This window comes from Melitaea cinxia, chromosome 9 (assembly GCF_905220565.1).
Source record: "Melitaea cinxia chromosome 9, ilMelCinx1.1, whole genome shotgun sequence".
Lineage (NCBI taxonomy): Eukaryota > Metazoa > Arthropoda > Insecta > Lepidoptera > Nymphalidae > Melitaea > Melitaea cinxia.
The window spans coordinates 12,399,923-12,415,589 of NC_059402.1; the positions used below are offsets into that span (position 1 = coordinate 12,399,923).

General features: G+C 30.9%; 1 long non-coding RNA gene across 1 annotated transcript; it reads left to right on the forward strand.

Annotated features, from left to right (window-relative positions):
• The first annotated feature begins 777 nt into the window (after positions 1-777).
• On the forward strand, positions 778-15,667 carry LOC123656742. Its single transcript, XR_006743587.1, has 2 exons — positions 778-864; positions 15,634-15,667. It is a non-coding gene; the product is annotated as an uncharacterized LOC123656742 (long non-coding RNA).

The window sequence follows — 15,667 nt, forward strand, 5'->3', positions numbered from 1 at the left end:
TCGCTTTCGTATACGTAATCTGTAGAAAATCACACCTATTAACTTTGCAATCTTTGGATATAAATTTATAATTTGAACGCTGCATTACCCACAGGGCTTGAGATAAGTAATTCTTTTGTTGCTTACCCGAATTCCCTCTCAATATACGCTCGGAATTCACTTAAATGATTTATTATGCTGTGGTAATTTCCCTTAGATCTTCACTTCAGATATTTAGGTATATGATTTAAAATAAAGTCGAGATTCTTTTCTGTTTGCGAACCTTATTTGAAAGCACTCATCATAATTGTATAGAACAATGCGAAGTGGTAACCGGAAAAGGTTTTGTGTATTTTTTTTAACATTTATAATATTTAGGTAATGGTATTAAAGCCAGCATTAATATTTTTAAGTTGAAAACGTTTTTTTTTTTTTTTTGAGGAATGAAATCGGTTATGCAATAATACTTATTTATTTCAGTTGAAATATAATACAATTATCAATATCATAAGGAAATTAATGTGGATAACGAGCACACAGGAGGACAAGGATAGGAAAGAAGGACTGTATTAAAGCCGTTTTAAAACAAGTCTTTGCTTGTAAATAAAAATTATAAATTGCATATAAATCAAACCTTTAATCCTTGACCTTAAAATCTACCAATGTCTATCTACCACAATTAAAGCAAGTTCAGTGTATTATTAATATATTTAGTGTATTATTAGTAGAGTACAGCGGTAAATATCCAGTCCAGTAGTGTTGTGTTCTAGTGGCCAATGATGTGGCCAGAATTCCTGGGGAGAGTTTGGGGTAGGGCTGGCAACGCGATTGCGATGCTTCTGGTGTTGCAAGCATCTATAAGCTACAGTGATTGCTTAACATCAGGTTATCCGTACGCTTAGCCAACAGAGTTAGATAAAATAGTCCTACATAAAAAGCTATAAGCTCTGTAGCACGTAAATTAAGCATCAAGCATCGTAAAAGCGTATAACTAACCATCAGAGTCATCATGTGTTAGCATCACTGAGTGTCAGCGTCAGTTTTTTCAAACACTATTTTACCCCCCATGCTTTTTTCATACCATGGACCTTATAGCGTTTTTTAAGGAGTAAACTCCTACAAAAAATAACATTTGGCTGAATAAGGTTAATAAAATTACCTTTGACTTACCTTTGACATGTACCAGCATTGTTGTTATGTTATAACTTTTAGTCATGATACTACTAGCTAGTCCATATATTGGTTTTTTGTTTATTCCTTAGACGTTGACCACATAAGTCTTACATTACTTCTGTTAGTATGTTGTGACAACTAAATGCTAAGTAATATACTTATTACACATCAGTAACAGTACTTACTGTTTGAACCAAATGGGTCAAAAATACCTTATGATGACCCATATATAAAATTTTCTTCACCTGCAACTTCGAAAATTTTATCATTCTACTTTTTTCATTCTTAACTACATTTTGTATTTTACTGTTAGAATTGAATAGTCAACTCTTAATTTGTTATGTTTTATATTTCATCAAAATATATTGACCTAGAAATGGATATAATTTACTTAAAAAAATACCAACCTGCAGCAATGAAAAACTTAAAAAAAGAAAGAAAAACATCCGCCGAAACGACATACAAATAAGCTTCGACGTAGCAACCTGAGCAATGCGTGCGTTGACAACGATCCACTCGGATAATGATTTTAATCTGAACACCGAACCAATCAGATCAATAAAGTAAAACTAGTTATGTGCACGATCTGGTTGGATCGTGGAATGTTAGCTGTCTAGAATAAAAAAAAAAATATTATATTCACAATGAATAATTTTTATATTGTTGAAATTTTCATACAAAGTACAATTACAATGAAAATAGAAAATACTACTCGATCTTTCTTGACGAATAATCTAAAAACTATTTACTATCCTTTTTTTTCAAATAATTATGATCAAGTTAAAAATCAACCACGTCGACTTAACCGTAATAAGCGGTGTTCATTCATACTTGTTATATATTATTTTTCTGCATATTTATAATTTATTGAATGAATATCGACTGCTAGCAACTTGACATTTTTGGATTCAGTAGCTGTGGGTTATGAAGGCTTATTATATATAATACTGTAGGCTATTTTACAAGTAACATAATGTTAAACACTTTTGATTCCACGCAATTCTCTCAATAGCAAATTCTCACGTAGAAAGTGTTCTAATGACATTAAAAGTTTAAAAAAATTATATAACGTTGTAATTGGTATAGAGGGGTAAAATAGCCACAAACACTGAAAATGTTAAAACCGAATCAGACGTCTTGTCAATTACTATAGTATCTATCTCCTTAATTACATTCTAAATGTCAGAAATGTATTTACAAAGAAGTGACGTAGCATAGATTAGTGGAGAATAGTTTGAAGTAAGCTGCGAAAACGATTTCCCTAACAATGCGATAATAACAATGGTTTAGTTTCAGAATCGTACAAGTTTAAATTGAATTCCGAGTGTTATGGGAACGGGTTGTGTCTTAAAGGAAATTTTCAGAGTTTTCTTTTTTTTTCATAATTCTGATGATGCCATAAAAATACTAACAAAATCGAAAACTTGATTAAAATACTATAAATAAAGTCTATTTTTTTCGTTTTAAGTTTAGAACTACAAATAGAAAAAGCGAAAATTAATAATTCATTAAACACCTAAATAATGTTAAGGCCTCACTTACATTTATGCGTGTATTTGCTCGCAAACGAAAAAAAACCGACTTCAATTACATCGATAAGTAATAGAACGCAGACGAAAAACTGTCATGTAAATACGCGTTATCAAAGATTACTCAAAAAGTTGTAATCAGATCTCGATGAAATTTAAATGTGACTACATGATATAAATCAGCTTTCAATTAAATTAAAAATCATCGAAATCGGTACACCCAGTAAAAAGTTATGCTGTATAATTAAATAAATAAATAAATAAATAAATATCTATACAATACACACACGGTCGTCTGTTCCTAAAGTAAGCAACTTAATGCTTGTGTTATAGGTAACAGCTTGGACTGGTATATAGCTACATATATTTTTTTTTTTCGATAAACATACTTATAAATAATACATATATAAATATATAAATAAATATTTATATTACACCCAGACTCGGGGTGGGAATCGAACCCACAACCCTCGGAGCAGAAAGCAGGGCCACTACAAACTGCGCCAACGGGCTAGTCAATTAACGTAGGTCGACGAAAAAATAGTCAAGTAAAAACGCATTATTAGATATAACTCGAAAAGTAGTTGTTAGATCTCAAATAAATTTAAATGGGACCAAATAGCATGCACCCCTTTTAATTAAAAAAAATTGTCGAAATCGGTCCACACGGTCAAAAGTTTTGAAGTAATATAATATAAGAAGAATACATAAAAAATACAATTGAATTGAGAACTTCCTCCTTTTTTTGGAAGTCGGGTAAAAACGACCATGATTTATATAGTAGTCGTTAACATTTCAAAGATGGCAATCTAAGTTAGCGAGGCTCAGCAGAATCTTACACAACTCAATTTATCTACTTCCATGTTTAACTTACTTAATGATCTTAGTATTTAACTTCTAGCCCGTTTGTTACTCACCACTGATTCATCGTGACAAGATTTGTAGTCTCGGATTAAGAGTTTTCTTTGTTATGCTTATATTTAAAATTGGTATGACGTTGGAAGTTTATTTAAGCTCATTAATGTCAGATCGCCGGTCACTTCTCAGTCCACAGATACGGTTGTAAAGTAGGGTATGGTTAGAAGCTATACGATATCCCGCTGCCAACACTCGTAGATACGCATTAGTTTACTAAAAATAACTAAATGGCATAAATATTCGACAGTTTTTTTTCCGAATTTTATCTTTGTGTATTTGTCAACGAAATACTTGGATCTTTGCAGTGGTAGGAGCTGGTGACTTTTTTCTTCAGAGAATATGTATAGCATTTCAACGAGGAAAAAATACTTCTAATTTTTTGTATGATTCCAACGGATATTATACTACTACTACTTAAGTAGTTTAAATCATATAATGATTTGAGCTATGTATAATTTGACCGTTATATATTGATTTATAAAATTTATCTACTGGATAATATCAGCTCAGTTATAAAGTATTATCAGTAAAAAAACCAAACATTTTGATATATAATACTTATAATAATGATAATCTTACTCCTATTAAGCACAAATACAAATCAATGTCACAAATATCAATGGCTATTATAGTCAAAACCGCGAGTAATACAACGTTATACAAAATGTATACGTTATAATTAGAACAATCAAAGCAATAACAATTATATACTCTGTTCAGATATTCAATGGTCTGTTAATTTCAATTTCGAACCCAAATAATTAATTTAATTAGTTGGGTTTCAACTTGGGTTTGATGGAAATTTTATGTCAGCGGTTACGTATTGAAATTTATCTTTTTAATAAATAAGTTTGTTATTCAAGGATATTATTTCAAATTCAGTCGCGTCAAGTTTATTAAAGGTTCGTTAATGTCTGTTATTTTGATTTATAAAATCGTTCCGTTATGAAATAAAGCTGTAAGAATTTTGTATTCAGTCAGTCAGTCAGTTAATTTTTTCGAATAAAACAGTTTCTGTAAAATACTAGAATATTATTAAATTTGAAAAAGTTTTTTTTTGGCCTAATCTAGGACAACACGAAGTTGTTAACGAAGATACACCGAATGTGTATTTATTTAAAACCTTTAGTATGAACTTAGATAAAAATAATTCTTTTTCCATTGCTTAAAAATTGAATGAATAAAATAACAATATAATGTAGGTGCGATCAATTTTTTTACAAATGTTTTTCGTTTTTTTATACATATTTATATATGGACTATGTATGTTCAAAATAATTAGTTTTATTTCAAATATATTTTTCCACATCTGGTTAAATTTTTTATTTTATAAATTAATTCAAGGCAAATACCTCGCAAGTTTCTTTATTGTAAAAAAGAATTCTAGAGTACCATGTATGAAAAGAAAATCTTAAATTAAAATTTAAAAAAGCATTTTTGCATACGAGCTGTAACCAGCTTACGTTGTTTTAAAATAGGACACGGTTCAAATGTATCATAACTTTTTAATTACTCACTGGCATTGTTTTGAGCGCGAATAAGAAAGAAATGGGGAATAAAGACGTCAAACCGCATATACGTAAATAATATCTCATTATTCATTCGACGTTGTATTACAGTGGATACGACAAATAATTGATCAAAAATACTATTAAAACAAAATCAATATTTTTTGTTAATGTAAGTTTCAAAGTGCTGTGTGGCTACGGCACTAAAGAATTTAGCCACCCCCTCTCTTCCCGTGGGTGTCGTAAGAGGCGACTAAGGGATAACAAGGTTCCAAACCACCTTGAACTTAAGAAACCGACCGATGGAGGAATAACCATCCAACTGCTGGCTTTGAAATACACAGGCCGAAGACGGGCAGCAGCGTCTTCGGTGCGATAAAGCCAGTACTGCAGTCACCAACCCGCCTGCCCAGCGTGGTGACTATGGGCAAAACACATGAGTTTACGCCATTTTTGGCACGAACTTGTGGAGGCCTGTGTCCAGCAGTGGACTGTATAGGCTGTAATGAAGAAGTTTCAAAAGAACTTAAACTCTATAGATGCGTTAAATATAATGATTACATCATTTTTTTTTTATTTTTTTTTGGAAAGAACACAATTTTTGTAAGATATTAGGTCGAAGTAAAAGTTTCTTCATCAGATGAAGAAACTTTTAAAAGATTCTTTTATACCGAAACTCAAGATATGGTTTTTACAAAACTATGACTAGCTCGTTGGGGCAGTTCGTAGTGGCCCTGCTTTCTGTTCTGTGGGTCGCGAGTTTGATTCCCGCTTGAGTCTGGGTGTAATATTTGTATTTATATATTTACATTTGTATTATTTCTATCCATTTTTATAAAAAAAAGTAGTATCAGACAGATGTTACCTATAACACAAGCATTAGCTTAGATGTGGATGGTCATCGTCTTCGCGTCGTACATACATCTCAGTATTTCGATATATGGTCAGTCGAAAAAAATCTCTGCAGAGAATCCAAAACAGCCCAGGTCTCGACAGAGTCAAAAGCTTTCTCGTAGTTCACAAATTTTGAAAACCTGCTCTGGTGATTTGGAATTTGACGAGTCTTGTGGTGAGATGATCACGAATAACCGTCAAAAAACAGCTTATAGACGTGACACAGAAGTGAGATCTCTGTAATTCCTCAATAGAGATTTATCACTTCTCTTATAGAACAGCACCACCACACCTCCTACACCACGATAATGGCGTGGTAGTTTTAGAAAAGGTCGTCCTGCGGCCTTAAGGTTCTCAATCGTATCTTCCCGTTGTACTAATCTCGTGGTTCGGTCGGACGTGGATTTTCGGTGACCCGAGTCTCACGCTCGTGTGCGCTCAACGAGTAGGTAAACCCGTTTATAAAATTTTTCGACCTCTTCTCGAATCTAAGAATCGCTGTGCCATCCGCTGCTTTGAGCTTCGCAAGAAGGCTTCACCCAATGATCTTTGGAAAAATTCTAAATCACACAAACAACCCCGGACCTTGGAGTAGCAGTGCTATGTTTTTTAAAGTTCTCGCCTTTTTGCCTCCACTGGTGACAAGCAGGCTGGTAGATTTTTGCCCAGATAATCGGCAAAGGGTAAATTCTGCCATCAATCTTGGTACTATTCCACGAGGATGTTATTTATTCCGCAACTGTTCCTAAATATTTAGTCATTAAGTTGTGAATTGTAAATATGTATAATATTGCAAAAATCCGAAGTTAATCTTCTTTTAAATGTACTATTAAAAAGTTTATGTAAAATTTCTAAATATAGCTCACATAGATTTTTTTCTTAGTTCTCGCCTCGCACGTACGAGTAAAAGTTCAAAAGTTATATAAGTAACTTAATTACAACCGTTTAACTACGACGTCGAACGAAGTAACTCTGGAAAAAATTGTTTGAAAAAATCGTTTGTAAAGTTTTATTAAACTGTGCAGTAAAAAATTAAAATATCCGCCTCTACAGGCATTATTTTTATAACTGTATTTTTATTACAAATATATATAGAACATGCAAAGTACGTATGATTATTTTTTAAGAGTAAACCTGTATTAAATAAACTAATCATTTAATGATACAAATTTATGCTATCATTGAGTATATTAAAAAATGGCTTCATAAACTTCAAAAAACAAAACCATAAGCTGTTGTTTATTACATCTTATCTATTTAAATGAACTAGCACATTTTTATATCAATGCTTATTTATTTAAATTCTTAAACAACCTATTCCTCACAGGCTTAAAAAAAATTTAAAATAAATTTGAATTTGGAAAATATTCCATTTTAGATTGAGAACATTCTCTATTTCAAAATAAATAGATTTTTATACTTTGAGTAAGACAATTTATTAATTTAAAAAGCTTAGTAGATCCCTATTAACTTAAACTCGTCACTTACAGAGCTAAGCTCTGGCAAGCAATTATAAATAAACAATGGCTGGTTGGTTTAAAATAGATACTGCATTTCTGTCCCTCCACATTCGTTATATTGTTGTATTTAATTAATTGTTACTTATGCGATTGTGTTATCTGTGGTATACTTTTTTTATTAATTTAATTGTAATTTTATATCTTAATAAATACCGTTGTAATTGGTACAGGTTCGATTCCCACGGGATAGTATTTGTTTCTGATCTAGATGCACGTACTACTACATGTAGGTCTCCCCGCCTTGCCTTGATACTACGTAAAGTAGTTTATTCCGGTTGTCATCAAGCACAGCTGATAGCGATCGTTACTCATGATAGGTAAAGAAACGGTCAACCCGCAGCTGAATAGCGTGGTGTGCTAAGCTGCAACCCTTGTAGTATTTGAGGAAAGAGCCCAAGTCATGAGACGTTGTCGGACGATGAATGATGAGTTTTAAATTTATAGTTATTGAACTTGCTCGTTACAATGACTATACTCGCAGCATATTAAGTTCATAGCTGGTTAGGAATTTTGTCATGATTTTCTCTTACTTATATTCATGGTCTTTAAGAAACTTAAATTCCCGCGTGGATTCTTTAAGCTTCTTTAGAATTCCAATTCCTTTGGTGTCGTAAACTCCACATCTCTTTATAACGGCTATTGGTTTTTGAAATAAAAGCAATAAAGCAGGCAGCGTTGGTTACATACATTTTTTTTATTGATTTCAGGATTTCTAATTTGATCGCATAGAGATAGAATGAAATGAAATCTTTCATATCATCATTATTCTGAATGGTATATTTTCATATTGTAATGAGTGACCCTGGGGGATATTTGTTTTGATAGCATTTGTTACTTTTACTTAATAACACGTAGTACGATACTTGAAAAGTTTTTACATATTTATGAAGAATGGTTGATTATAAATGAGTAAATTGCCGCCTCAGACTCAGGCTTCAGCAAGATAAAATACTTATTGTTTTCATTATTATTTTAAGCAGCAAGTTAAAATATATTATTTGTTATCATTATTATTATTATTTTCCTTGCTTGTTTCTTTTTCTTTTGTGTTACATGTATTGTTTCCGGTTTTACAATAAAGTATATTTGTATTGTATTGTATTGTACTTGTGCCTGGAAGATGAATCAAATAGTATTGTGTTTTCATACAAATGAAAACACAATACACATTAACAAACATTTTTATGACTTATAAATTCCATGTCTTGATTGACATAGACGCAGTTTTTTTTGTTATGTAATGTAATTTAATGAATTATTTAAAGTACCTACCTCCAAGTAAGTAACCTTCCAAGTGGTTCAAATCTCACTTAAGTATTATTATGCCTTAAATATGCAAATTTTCTTTCGTCGAGTCATTTAGATGGACCGACAGGGGTGTTTGATTAACTTTTGTTAATAACGAAAGTCCCGCTTACCCATAATATCAACGTTGCATTTGGCAGCTTGGAAGTGAAAATTAAATTGAATTGGCATGTGTGCCATTTTTTACGTGCAAATTTAGTAACTAATATTATTTTTAATAACAGTGGTTATACCTCCTATTTTATAATTTAATAATACAAAATAATTTATTAATTTGATACTTTCTGCTTAGTGCCATCAATGCCATCTGCATGTTGATGACATTTAAAATAGTCTAGTATTGGTACCACAGCGTTAAACATTACATGACTAAAGTAACTATGATCATTGATCATATTTATTGTACCGCTGTCTGCTTAAATTGTTTCGAATGATAGTATGAAAAAAATAAATAGTTAATACACTATTAGCTGCTCTTTGGCTAAAAGTCAAAATAAACAACCTTTCGACGGGCAGGCTCACTAGTAGCGTTTCTTACATAGACTCCTTTTTTTATTCTGTTCACAAATTCAAATAACTCATCGTTCAAAGTTCAAATAGTTCAGTTCATCAAAATCAAATAAAATAGTTTTGTAGTTGTTGAAATATTGAAACAATATATATTTGAAATGAGATAGGTATGTAAAGATAAAATATACTCTATAATGTCTCTGTATGTGTGTCTTTACCCTTCAGTTTACCTTTTCTACGTCGACTAACCTCAGAGTTTGTGTTGAACGAATAATCTATGTATATGTAACATACAACTCGTATATTTATATTTATTATACTAACCAAGACTTGAATCTTCACCTATTGTGATTAAGATAATCTTCTAATTGACCCAAATAATTTCCAATACATAAGCGTAAAGCGTGTTTTATATCTTCATTCATTAAATAATACCATTTCTGAATTATACAATTCTACGTCCGTCAGATCTGAGATGCTCATTAAACTTTAATCAAGCGTCGATGCCAAATATTGCGAGCTTAGGTACAAGTTTTTGTGTAGATTTTATTCAAGGAATTTTGCGTTTAAATGATGTAATCGCAGAATATCTCCTCAAATGAAATTTCAATTGAAACTGGCTATATTTTATTACTTTTATTTATTTTTATGAATAAATCCGAAATATAAGAAATAAACTCGAAGCATAATTGCGAAGAATGATATGAATGAAGAATAATTTGCGATGAATGATGATGAAAGATTTATTAACGCTGATCGATTAAATTCCCACACAGAGCAAACACAACGAAAGAAAAAAGACTTCTCTATCAGTGCAGAATCAATCATCACTTCAGTTTAATTAGTTAATATGAATATACGATTTAAAAAAAAAATATATTTTTTTATTATGTATTTTAATTCTATTTTGAACTGTTATATTTTTTTAAAAATCTTTTTAATTGTATTAATGGACATCCCTATCTGTTAGAATTTTAAGGATTAAACGAAATAGGAGTAAAAAATAATCCGACAGGAACAAACGTGGCTTAGCCTACTAATATTATAAATGCAAAACTAATTGAAGGATGATGGATGGAAAACGATTTCAAAAACAAAAATATATACGAATCAGTGACTAGTACATCATACATCATACACATATAATCATCATAAAAAATAAACAAACAGATAACTAATTACTTTTGTAACCTATGTGAGTAAAAAAATATTTTTTCGATATGAAATTAAAACGATTCGCTATATTTGTTTAAGGTTAAATATTACTCGTATTACTACAATGTTTGTAAACATAATAAGAAAATATTAACATAGCTAATTAAATTAAATCCGCTATGGTTTTCTTATCTACCGTAATAAAGCCACATAAGTTTATAACATCAATAAACACCCTCCTACACTGTGAATCATTCAGCGAACGCGTTATCTTTATGTTTTTATAATTTCATCTGTAACTTTTAAAAAGTGTGTTTTATATAATATTAAATAAATTTATTTGATGAATACACTGTGTGCAGTTTTTTAATTTATTTTAAAGATATACTGAGACAGACAGCTTGGTTAAAATGAAGGTATTAAGCTTTAGAGCAATGTTACAACATAATTATATATCTACAAAAACAAATCTGTAATTATTCTTCCAATTTATTCAAAAGAACTTTTAGATATTCCTTCGTAACTATTTAAAAAGCTTTTATAATGACTTCAACTTGTTAAAATTTAAAATCGGTTATAATAAAGTTGTATTACGAATATAGTTTAAAAATCTAAAACAGACCGTCGTTTTCAATTGCGTTACCTTAAAAAAAAGTTAAACTACTACTTTAAAGTAATTAAAAGCCATTTATTCAAAATTATAATTTAGCGATATATACTTACACATTGTCTTATTTTTAAAGTTTATACCGTTTCATTTCATTTATTTACAAAGAGATGACACTTGAATTAAAGTGAAAAGCATTCTGAAGCATTTGAGGGGACATTTTAATTACAATCTGTATGTGACAACTAATTTAAAGAAGAATAAATCTCATTTCAGTACCGCTCTACACGCTATCAACGTTGTTTTATTTCCGCTAAATACAATATGCATTTCGTAGTTAATAGCACTGTTAAAATAATAAAGAAAAAAGTTATTTTTCAATATTTGTAATAGTTTTAAAAGATAAAAAAGTAGTAAAATCAAAGGGAAATGCAGAAAGGCGGTCTAAAGTCCTGTCTCTAAAAAAGCGATCCCTTCCAAACATCCTTTGAATATAGGATCAGGAATAGAAAATTGTATAGGAAATTGTAATTAATTACTGAAATTGTGTGTTTTTTAAATTATTTCCTCTGGAGAAAGTTACGTCATGACTAAGTAGCATTTTTCATTTTTTATTACTGAGCAAAAAGGGAATTGTCGCGGACAATTGACGCGGTTAATGCCGAGTGAAAAACTAGTATTAAATATGTATGAGAAATCTTCTAAACTACAATTTCATAACAATTTGATCAATAGCGGTGTAAAATACACTTAACGGCTACGATAAAGGTTTGATGAAACTTCTACTGTTGAATCTTTATTATTTATTTATTGCCTTTCAAATGAAATGAACTTTCATAAAATTCCGCTGCGGTATAAAGCTGTGGAGAATGGAAGAGGTATTATTTAATGAATGAATATATATTTTTTATAACAATAAAAATACATTTCTATTACGAAATTTAATACTAGCTCTGCCACGTGGTTTGAACCGCGTTAATTTTGAGAAAAATGATTCCTCGGTATCGAACTATCGAGCACAAAAATAATTTTTCAATTCGAACCAGTAGACCCTGATGATGATAACTTAAACAAACAAAAAACTTTTTAACTTTATAGCATTGGTATAGATGTATAGAATTGCTGGCAAAAATTGTCGTATTTAATATAAACGTTTGTTTCTTTCATATCTATCTGGACATAGGTACTCGCACGCGGTCAAAACGGATTTTCCCGTGGAAATCCCCATTTCACGGAAATTCCTGTAAAAAATGAATGTTGCTCCACTATATGCTCTATCTTCTAGTGGAAGTCTCATAACAATCGGTTCAGCCGTTCCGAAGATTGGCTTGTGTTTTAGATTTGTTCGTATTTTAGTAGTATGTAAATAACTAAATTCACTTGATAAAAGACAGCTATTTTGAAATCATAGACAGAATTCAATTTTATTTATATGCAGGTATGTATAGAAGGTTCTGGTATCTATTTCTAAAAGATACATACTATCCGTTGAATATTATAATTTCAAATCTTTTATAAAAACGTCAAAACATTACAAATAGTACGAGGATATTTTTTATTTTACTATTATTCATTTAATTAATCTTTAATTTCTTACAAAACTTAAGTCGGCCTATGTCCAGCAGTGGACTGTGATATGCTAAAGAGAGAGATTACTAAACCATGTACGAGTGCGTGCAACGTGCTTTTACAAAGAACTATGCAACTACTTTTATTGTTGTTAAAGGTTTTCAGGACATAAGAAGTTATCTATATAATATAACTTCTTAATAGAATAGATAGAATGCAATCACTTCTGATACTTTTTATTCTATGCATAGAACCATCTCATTTTCCGCCAGGGGTTGTAGAGTCTGATTAAGAATTGATTAACCAGTCTTTGAGACCCTGAGAAAATATTCAATTTTCTTATTTAAATTGTACCCTGAAAAAAATAATTCTATGTTAAATTTTGTAGCAAAAATGTAAACGAAATAAATAAAATCTATACAAATAAATAAAAACTTATATACTTAAAATAACCACTATTACTAAATGCATATGGATGTATATGTAAGGTACATACATAAATAAATATCTACACAATATGCACACGGTCGTCTGTTCCTAAAGTAAGCAACTTAATGGTTGTGTTATAGGTAATAACCGACTGGTATACCCACATATTTTTCTTTTTTCGATAAACATACATATCAATGAATATATACATATATATTACACCCAGACTCGGGGTAAGAATCGAACCCACAACCCCAGAGCAGAAAGCAGGGTTGCTAAAACTACTACTACTAAATACTAACTGCGCCAATGAACTAGTCATTCAATTGACGTGATAAAGCTAAGAATATGCATATTGTTGTTGATACTCGTAGTACAAATTTAAAGACGATTAAAGATTATACACAATTAGACACATTGACAATTTAATAAAATATTACATATACCAAAATAACAAAATTTTCAATTTTTGTTTGTCTGTCTGTTTGTTCCGGCTAATTTCTGAAACGGCTGGACCGATTTTGATGGGATTTTGACTGGTATCAGATAGGTGATGTAATAAGGAGTAACTTGGGCTATTTTTATTTTAGAAATTTAATTATTTTACAACTGTGCTATTCCGTTCGATTCTGTTTTATTATGTTCTATTCCGTTCTGTTCTATTCGATTTTCTAATTATTATATTTCTATTTATAAAATCGATTAAGCGATCGATTAGAAAATCTATTAAAAAATTGTAGAATAGTTGCATATAAAATGTAAACACTTAAAAGTAATTTAACAAAATCTACATTAAATACCAAAAAAAAAATGTTACAGTTTGTCAACAACACAAATTATTACAAAACTAATGGTTTTGTCGAAAAGAACAGAATAGTCAAATGACAGGTGTTTTCCACATTAGCTTCCTACATTTATGGTAAAATATTTATCCTAATTATAATGAAAAAACCTTTTCGCGTTTTATTAAATGTCCGACGATTCGAATACTTGACAGCCATGGTCACGGAAAGACGTAAATAACTGTCTTTAAGAAACTTAATAAACCGCTATAAAATCCGAAAAGGTTGTTTCATTATAACGAGTGAAATTTGCGTGAACATTAGAAAACAATATGTTTATCCTAAGTTTTACAAAGCTTAACTTGAAAAAGCAAAGTTTCCGAATTTGTAAATTAAACGTTTCCTTTTGACGGAGTATTCGCGTGTATAATAAAAGGCCACAAACAAATTTACAGCTACCAATAAACTTTAAATTTATATTAGTCTTTAAATAGGTACTTTCATCATTACAGCCTATACAGTCCACTGTTGGACATAGGCCTCCACAAGTTTACGTCAAAAATAACGTGAACTCATGTGTTTTGCCCATAGTCACCACGCTAGGCAGGCGGGTTGGTGACCGCAGTACTGGCTTTGTCGCACCGAAGACGCTGCTACCCTTCTTCGGCCTGTGTATTTCAAAGCCAGCAGTTGGATGGTTATCCTGCCACCGGTCGGCATTTTAAGTTCCAAGGTGGTAGCGGAACTGTGTTATCCCTTAGCCGCCTCTTACGACACCCATGGGAAGAGAGGGGGTGGCTATATTCTTTAGTACTGTAGCCACACAGTACAATAGGTACTTTATTGCGTACAAAATCGTACTAATTATGATGATTTCTAGAATAATGAAGGACACTTTAACTATATTAGCTTATTAACAATTTCATAAGATTACGATTTGGAATAAAACTTAATGAAATGAAAATGATTGTTCCTCAATAAATAGAAATTCCAGTAAATAAAAATAGTTTTTATAACACCTGTAAAGCTTAAAAAAATATATTTTTTTATACGTTATTTACACAGTAGCCATAAAAATTAAGCGTGCGGGAAAGTTGTAAGTTAAAAAATTAAACGAGCGGTTAACCCGTATCGTAAATTAATTTAAACAAAAACTTTACTCGCTACGTGGTACAATCAGTTTCATATTTTAAGCCGCGAAATTTATTTATTTCAACTCGGTTTATTTTTCTTTTTTTTTTTTTAGTAGCCAAACTTTTCAATTTCTTAAATAAAAAAATGTCTTATAAATAATTTTTGAAGCATAGCTAACGGTATGAAAAATAGATGTTGTTCGATTCTCAGATCTACCCAATATGCACACAAAATTTCATGAGAATCGGTCAAGCCGTTTCGGAGGAGTTTAACTACAAACACCGCGACACGAGAATTTTATATATCAGATAAGTCAATTGTCAATAAATAAATAAAATAATAATTATACAGTTTTTTTTTTGTTTGTGACAGTCACAAAGTGTTCATTACTCGCTATGTAACAACTTAAATGTAATTTTTTTTATTTTCATTGGACCTTTTTCGTTTTAATTTTTCAATATCATAACTGAGAGTACGGAATGGATAAATGGTTATATAGGTTAGTATAAATAAATGATTGTTGTGTTTCTGTGGTGAGTAAGGTGACCAGAGCTCCTGGGGGAGATTCGGGGTAGGATCGGCAACACGCTTGCAATGCTTCTGGTAATCGCTTACCATCAGGTGAGCCGTACTCTTGTTTGGCGACCTAGTTGTA